At 34.4% G+C, this 9,007-nt stretch overlaps 1 pseudogene; it reads left to right on the top strand.

The window, feature by feature from the left end:
* Window positions 1–4,439: 4,439 nt before the first annotated feature.
* Window positions 4,440–6,613, top strand: LOC149804844 (uncharacterized; annotated as a pseudogene).
* Window positions 6,614–9,007: the final 2,394 nt, after the last annotated feature.

Genomic DNA, 9,007 nt, shown 5'->3' with positions numbered 1-9,007 from the left:
ATTTTAATAAATATTTTATACAACTTTTCATCATTACATTACATATTACACTAATCTGAACGAAAGGGATATATTAAATTTAGTTTTATTATATTTATTTTATTATTAATGTTTTTTAAAGAGGCTACATGGTTATCGAAAATCCAGTTTTCCATGTATGTCTCAACGCATAATTTTTTTAAAGTTATTAAGAATGTTTATGTAAGTTTAGCATGTTCACCCCTATTTTCATGCATTCTAAATCCTTTAAACTAAAATTGAAGGAAAATGATCACCTCTATATTCCGTTTACATCATCACGCAACCGTACTTAAGATAACTACAAACGGCCACTCCACCATGACCTAACATCATCAACTCAGGTGTCAAAGTAATTTCTCTGCCGATGATCATTGCCACCTCAGCATAAAAGGTCTTACGACCCAGCGTAAGAAATACTTAGCGAGACTAGTAATAAATAACGTGTTTGGGGTCTCATTAATCAAAACCGTCAGCAATCCACCCATCTCGACTTGCAAACTTGCAAAGCATGTACGTGAAACAGTACTTGTTTGAACGGTTGAGTCTTTGAGTGCACTTTGATTTTTTTTTTGTTCTTTTGTTATGGTTGGGGGTTTTGTTTTTCTTACTTTTTTAAAAGACTAATCTGAATTGACAGTGGAGAGTGTATACATTTATATAAATATCTTTCATCAGAACATGTTGACCACTAACCAAGATTGACACAGGATGGTTTCTAGCTTAAGGACAAGTTAATTCCTGCTCCTTTTGATGTCTGGTTCTGATTATTGATCAGCCGACAATAGGGATATTTCATGTTTGCATACTGAAACGGAACATTTGTAGTGTTGAAGATCTGTGAATTCAAACCACACCACCCATCCCGACCTTGCGTGTACTAATATTACAGTTGGCACTCAGGACATATGGCAATATCTGAAAATAGGCATTTAACTTCCTTATAAGCAAGGGCGTGGGTAAACGTCACTGATTTAAGTAAAATAAGAGTTAAGTAGCAAGATCAATGTAATTAAATAATATTACTTTTTTATACAAATGCAATGGAGACAATAGGATTCGAACTGCCACTCTTGTGCGAAACATATAAAGGTTGTACCCACTACACTTTGGCCGATGGGACAATTCAAAATATCACAAAACGAGTCATTTTAGTCTATGTTGAGTGCATCCCTTATTCGCCGCAGCACTTTTTGTATTGTTAATTTTAAAATGAAGTTTCCAGAAAAATTTTAACGAATATTATAGTTGGTTGGCAACACATTTTTAACTGAAATCGCGGTAATTAAACAATAAAGCGTGGGTAGTCGCACTAGACGAAACAAGGGCAATACCGAGAACGGTTTGGAATGAATGTTGTCGTTACTATGCATCCTTTTTTAATTGATATTACCGTAATTATATAATAAATTGTTGGCAGTCGCGTATGACTGTAGAACGGCAACTTCGATTAAAGACCCAAATTCACTAATGAGTCACAAATCAATGTCGCTGACACGTTAACTCATCATACACTTTTCTTTCCTTAATGAATACCTTTTTGCTATATCAATATACGTCTATCATTCCCAGAAAATCAATGTAAACAATAAATAAAGCTTGGATCTGAAAATATCGCAACCTAAATGGTGTATATCAATACCTACGTTACTGTCGCCAGTGTAATTACGAGCCAAATAAATAAGATAAAGATGGAAAATAAAACTGAAGATTGAATTAAAAAGTCTCTGAATCAATCGTGTATAGTCTTTGAGAAATCTAAAAGCAAATTTTGAATAATTATACCCTGAACATTCAATCACGAGGCTTCGGAATGTAGTTCGCTAAGGTCATGATACATACGTAACCCTTTTTTTATGTACGGCGTTTTTCTGTGTGTAAAACGAGGGTTTTGGGAAGTATAAAAGGCGTTCAAAAGTCACCTGAACGTTATATTATATGTTATATATATATATATATATATATATATATATATATATATATATATATATATATATATATATATATATATATAACACAACAAAATAAATGGTTAATGTTCATGCTCTTTTTACGTGCCATCTTGTGATGTTCATTGGAAATAAATGGTTAATGTTCATTCTCTTTTTACGTGCCATATGTTGTGATGTTCATTGGAAATAAATGGTTAATGTTCATGCTCTTTTTACGTGCCATCTTGTGATGTTCATTGGAAATAAATGGTTAATGTTCATGCTCTTTTTACGTGCCATATGTTGTGATGTTCATTGGAAATAAATGGTTAATGTTCATGCTCTTTTTACGTGCCATCTTGTGATGTTCATTGGAAATAAATGGTTAATGTTCATGCTCTTTTTACGTGCCATATGTTGTGATGTTCATTGGAAATAAATGGTTAATGTTCATGCTCTTTTTACGTGCCATCTTGTGATGTTCATTGGAAATAAATGGTTAATGTTCATGCTCTTTTTACGTGCCATATGTTGTGATGTTCATTGGAAATAAATGGTTAATGTTCATGCTCTTTTTACGTGCCATCTTGTGATGTTCATTGGAAATAAATGGTTAATGTTCATGCTCTTTTTTACGTGCCATGTTGTGATGTTCATTGGAAATAAATGGTTAATGTTCATGCTCTTTTTACGTGCCATCTTGTGATGTTCATTGGAAATAAATGGTTAATGTTCATGCTCTTTTTACGTGCCATCTTGTGATGTTCATTGGAAATAAATGGTTAATGTTCATGCTCTTTTTACGTGCCATCTTGTGATGTTCATTGGAAATAAATGGTTAATGTTCATGCTCTTTTTACGTGCCATCTTGTGATGTTCATTGGAAATAAATGGTTAATGTTCATGCTCTTTTTACGTGCCATCTTGTGATGTTCATTGGAAATAAATGGTTAATGTTCATGCTCTTTTTACGTGCCATCTTGTGATGTTCATTGGAAATAAATGGTTAATGTTCATGCTCTTTTTACGTGCCATATGTTGTGATGTTCATTGGAAATAAATGGTTAATGTTCATGCTCTTTTTACGTGCCATCTTGTGATGTTCATTGGAAATAAATGGTTAATGTTCATGCTCTTTTTACGTGCCATCTTGTGATGTTCATTGGAAATAAATGGTTAATGTTCATGCTCTTTTTACGTGCCATCTTGTGATGTTCATTGGAAATAAATGGTTAATGTTCATGCTCTTTTTACGTGCCATCTTGTGATGTTCATTGGAAATAAATGGTTAATGTTCATGCTCTTTTTACGTGCCATCTTGTGATGTTCATTGGAAATAAATGGTTAATGTTCATGCTCTTTTTACGTGCCATCTTGTGATGTTCATTGGAAATAAATGGTTAATGTTCATGCTCTTTTTACGTGCCATCTTGTGATGTTCATTGGAAATAAATGGTTAATGTTCATGCTCTTTTTACGTGCCATCTTGTGATGTTCATTGGTTATATGGGTTACTTACATTACTTTGGTCCACATAATATGAAATCAAAATCAAACGATTGAGAAAAAAACCTCGAAAATGTAATCATGTTTTATATATGTCTGAAAATAAAATCTTGATAAATCAGTCAAGTACTATTTTGAAACAATTTAGAATAAATAATGCTTAATAATACGTACGTTACTGATACATACGTGACAAAGATATATTAAGCTACGGAACACGTGATGATAGCCGGCCAACTTTGCATGTTGAACGGTGTCATGCCGCCTTCTTTCAGTTCTCATTAAAATTTAAAAAATCAAGTACAACGAACACAAGCCAGAGAAATTGTGTTATACTCTTTGTACTAAAGCCCACCTATAGGTAAGCGATTCCAATTCAAACTTTTGATTGACACTTACGTTTTCGTTGGACAGGAATCAGTAAATAAGAAAGAGTAGATATCATACATTAAATTATAGTGACCCCTATGTTTATAAGCGATGTAATCACTGTGTATAAAGTACTGATACATACGTTACAGAGCGTGACGTATGTATTAAGACTTAATCCAGAACAAAAATATTATCAGTGTAAAATATGAGTACAATTTAGATCTTCAGTTTAGCTCTACTATACAATTATTCTTAAAAACACAATTAATATTGGACACATTTTTAAACAGTTCTAAAAGTGACTATGAATGACATGAGTATATTCGGTAACTAATGGTTAAAGGACTAACATAAAAACAAAAACAAAAAAGAACAAATCTTTAGTGCGAAGGTAAATTACAAACAAACTAGGAAAAAATCACTGCAAAGGTAAATTAGAAACAAACCATGAGTGTAAATATTTGTTAAAAATGTTTTAAATTATTTTCAGCTATACTCAATACCTTACGTGATAATTTGGTAACGTATTATCGATATTTACGTTATTAGTCCCCTACCGGTGAAACCGGGGGGAATCTAAGTTTGCACTGACTAGTTTTTGTTTGTGTTAGAATGGCCAAAACAAGAAAGAAAATACAAAAGGCCTACAGGGAACGCCAGAAGGATAAAGGTCGGAGTTCCTCCAAAAGGAGAGAGCTATGGAAAGGCAATAGTATGTGCCATCGTCACAAGTAAGTAAGAAGAAAATGAGGAGAGAAACATGAAAAATAAATGAAGAAACAGACTTTCACGGTTGAGAAAAAAAGAAAGAAAAGAAAGCAACGAAAGCATAAATGAACAGACTAGTGGATATGACAGTGATATTGTACCAAGAAATGAAGAAAAGAAGACTGAATGCTGTAAGATGAAAACTCCTTGCATGCAATGCAGTTTTGTCTGAAATAAAGGCGTCGAAACAGTCTCATTCTCTACAGATACGCCGTGTTCTACATTAAATTATTTCTGGGTCGATAACGAAAAAGTATCGATGTTTAAAAAATGTTAAGTAGCATCACAGACATATGTAGGCGATCTCTGGGAAATGTAAAAGACAAAGGTCCCGCCTATTTTAAAGAGAGACGACAATATTTCTCGCGTTTAATGAGATCATCGATCCGAGATTTTATGACGCGAGACGATATTTGTCGTGCACAGCCAGGCAAGGCAGATTCGAAGAAAATGGACAATGGAGAAAAATTACAGACACGGGTCCTGACCGATTACCTCAAGAATCTTCACTAAAATTACAAATGTGAAAATCCGAATCACACTGTTTCTCTAACTACATTCGGATGTCTGAGACCAATACAAATACTGCTTGCCTCATTCATTTCCAGAAATCCTTGTCAATGTATACACCATCAAAACACGGCCCTCAAAGTTCAAGCTCTAAGAAAGAATGGAGTCAAAATAAGTGAGAATCCTGAAAATCTAATCGGTAATGTAGATGACTTTCATGAACTTCTCAATACTCTGCCCAGCAATGTTGTCTATAGGACCTGGAAAAAAGTAACACTTGAGAACGGGAAAACCAAAATGAAAATCGTGGAAATCGAATGTCAAGTAGAAAGCTTCAAAGAAGATCTGAAAAGCAGTTAGAGCTTTTTGAACAGCATGTAAAGAGAGTCCGTGAGCAGTACCAGCACATAAGGCAGCTAAAAGAATGTATTCCTGAAGATGAAATTGTTGTACAGATGGACATTGCAGAACTTTTTTCTTGTAGGTCTTTGGATGAAATACAGACGGCCTACTGGAATCAGTCTATGGTTACCCTCCATCCAGTCGTTGCATACTACAAAGAGAATGATGAACTAAAACACAAAAGTTTCGTTTTTGTCAGTGATGAAATGTTACATTCTTCTGGCACAGTTGCTGCATTTCTGGACAGGCTCATTCCGGAGCTGAAGGAGATGAAACCCAGTCCTAAGCTTATCCATTATTGGACAGATTCACCGTCAAGCCAGTACAGAAACAGATTTATATTATATCTGATTGCTAATCACATAAACCTGTACTCTATTGGTACCAAGTAGAATTACTTCAAAGTGGGGCATGGGAAAGGGCCATGTGACGGATTTTGAGGGACAGCAAAAAGAATGGCAGATGAACCCATACGACAGGGAAATGCTCTAATCCAGGATACTTCGGATTTTCATGCATGGGGAACAAAATCAAGTGTGAATGGAGTACGCTTCATCCACGTCTCCAGTTGAAGCAACCGAACTGGAACAATGTGAACTAAATTCAGTTAAGACAAAACCATTGCGAAACACAATGAAATAGCACGCAGTCATCATCACTGATGACCCTAAAAATTGATGATCCGTGAAACCTCCTGTTACTGTTTAGTGTGAATTACGGGTTCTTACTGCGACTGCTGTACCATTCAGAACTTCTCTTGGAGTCAGCTGGCCACTTCACCAGACGAGAGCACTTCGTCAGTCACTGTCAGTGACCCACCAAGTAGTACCCATCCGTCTGTACAGTCAGACGTAACCATGGATCCTACAATCTCTGAAAACGTCACCTCATTGCCTGCATTTGTTGGATTTGAAGCAGGAGACTTCGTAGCTGCCGTATACTATGGAAAATGGTACATTGGAAGGATTGAAGAAATTGATATGGACGACAAAAACTGTGAGATTAACTTTATGAAAGAAAAAAAAAGAAAAATGACTGTTCATTCTATATGTGAGACTGTATATAAGTTCAGGCCTTTTAAAATTGCACACAAAAGTGTACACTGAAGTTGTTTGTACTTTAAAATATTTCAGTATTTTACACTACGGCACATACGTTACCGTTCTACTTTACAATTTTTTTAATAACAAAAACATTAGTTATTTTGTTTCATTTTTAAAATTTATAATATAATATATAAAATAAGTCATAATGATTATATCAGATCAATGATCATGTAAATAATGATGATGTTGAAATGTCACATACAGGAGAAAAATACTGAAATGACGATTATACGTGTTTAATAAGGTTAATCAAACATATTTGTAATCATTTCATGACACATTTTCATGACCAAAAGGGAACCAAAAAAACTTAGTAAAAAACAATTATAGATTTAATGAACAGTTTCTTGTCGTGTGTATCTGATACATACGTTATCTTTTTGGAGTAACTAAAAAGACATACACATTTTAAACTTTCGTGCTTATATTTTGAATCGGAAATTGTTATGATTAAAATGGTATTCATTTGATTTGACAACTTAAAAAGTTTTTGATGTTTTGAATACTCATTGTTATCAATTTAAAAGAAATTTAAAATACAACAAATTTTGGTAAAGATGCATTTTACTTTACGCACATTATCTGTCTTTTTTCATTATTCATAATAGCAAAGCGCAATAATGTTTTGAATTAAATTTATGTGAATTTATCGCAAACTCCCTAATTATACAATTTCAATCATTTTCCCGGTATAATTTTATTTGTAAATCATTTTTAAAAAAATACTTTCAAATGCGAGAAAATCTCTTGTAACGTATGTATTTTGCTTGAGAATTAAGATTTTGAGACCATATTTGTGAGTAAACATAAACAAATTATGGGCCGATTGGTGTTGTTGAAATTTTTGCAGTTTAAATTTCAGATATTTCTCTGTAAAATAGGCGAATGAAGTTGTTGTTTCTAGATCATTTTTTTCTCCCAGTTTTATACGACTAATTGCGCCTCATTCGTGAATTTGGGTCTTAAGATTAGAACTAATATTGTACTTGTTAGGAGTCCTATTATTAATTGGTATTGCGGTAATTAAAAAATAAATGTGACAGTCTTGCTGGACCTAATGTAGGCAACAGGTTACCTTAATGACAATCCTGTGATTCAGTTCACAACCAACCTAAATAGAAGAAGGAGAAGAAGAAGAAGAAGAAAACAGTGTAATGGACATTACCTAAGTAACCTTGCATTTTGCGTTTGTAACTTAGAGGTCATTCCTGCGGACCACACCTCGAACGTAAGCCGATATATATCATTTGGACCACTTCGGCATTTAAAAAACCAATGTGTACCAAGAAGCTGCGAATGCATTGAACTTCATATTTCTTTCGTAACGTTTTGGTTCGTCTTACGGTCAATACAATTCATTTGCAACTTCGGTGTCAATGTTACGGGTCATACCGCAAAATGTATGTCGATAATTCTGATTCGGACCATGCTGACCACTTAACAAACAAAAACAAAGATTTTCCGAGAATTTAAGATTAGTAAAACTATTTTATTTATTTATTTGTATCACCTCGGTCAATCAAAGATTACTACTCCTTCTTTCCGGATAAATTCATGCCAATGACTGTGCCGACATATATCCAGGGGATACTTTAGTCTCGCAGAAAGTCCAGGTGGCCCAAAATGTTGTCATGACTTCTCGTGATGTTGAGGTTCATGTAATATACAAATTCCGTATATATTACAGCCTTGTGAGATTAATATGAGATTAATTTTATGCTGTTGATCGGGAAAATCAGACGAATTTACATTGTCTCATGTATGCTTTAGCCAGGATATCGTCAGTTTATTCCATAACCACTTTATTTACCTTTGCACTCCCTGCTGGTGCATATTCATCTGCCATCAGCATTCTGTTTAGTCGGCGGGCCGATGCAATCTGATTAGTTATTTATACCACATGACCTTTTCCTATAAATAGCGCCACGTAAAATATAACGATAAGCTTGACTGTTATCTTGGCATCGTTCGTAACATTCGTATGCCTGGCAGTGTGCTACATTCTTCCATCTGCCAAAGTTATACATTTCTCATGCCAAGTTATAACTGTATTTCCTACTTAAATTGGGCATGTTGGCTTGATATTGCGGGAGATTCATGAGGCGACATCCGCTTTCTTACTGCTCGATATGATTTCACCTTCGACGAATTTGTTCCTTCAGAAATTAATATAAGTGTATCACTTCAATACCGTTAAGTCGCTACTTCACCTTCAATCTTCGTCTTCATTAGAAGGAACTCACGTTTCGCCTTCACTATACGATACTCTCGACATTCAAAACTCGAAGGTTAACAATTTGCACTAGTCGGATTCACCGCCCCAACCCAAGCAACTCAGGTCCTGAACTTCAATACTTCGATTTCTCATTACTCTAAATAACTTAATATATATTT

Source organism: Sinohyriopsis cumingii, chromosome 2, assembly GCF_028554795.1.
Source record: "Sinohyriopsis cumingii isolate HCF-2022 chromosome 2, ASM2855479v2, whole genome shotgun sequence".
NCBI lineage: Eukaryota > Metazoa > Mollusca > Bivalvia > Unionida > Unionidae > Sinohyriopsis > Sinohyriopsis cumingii.
Note: the sequence above shows the minus strand (reverse complement) of the source record. Positions and strands in the feature narration are given on the sequence as shown.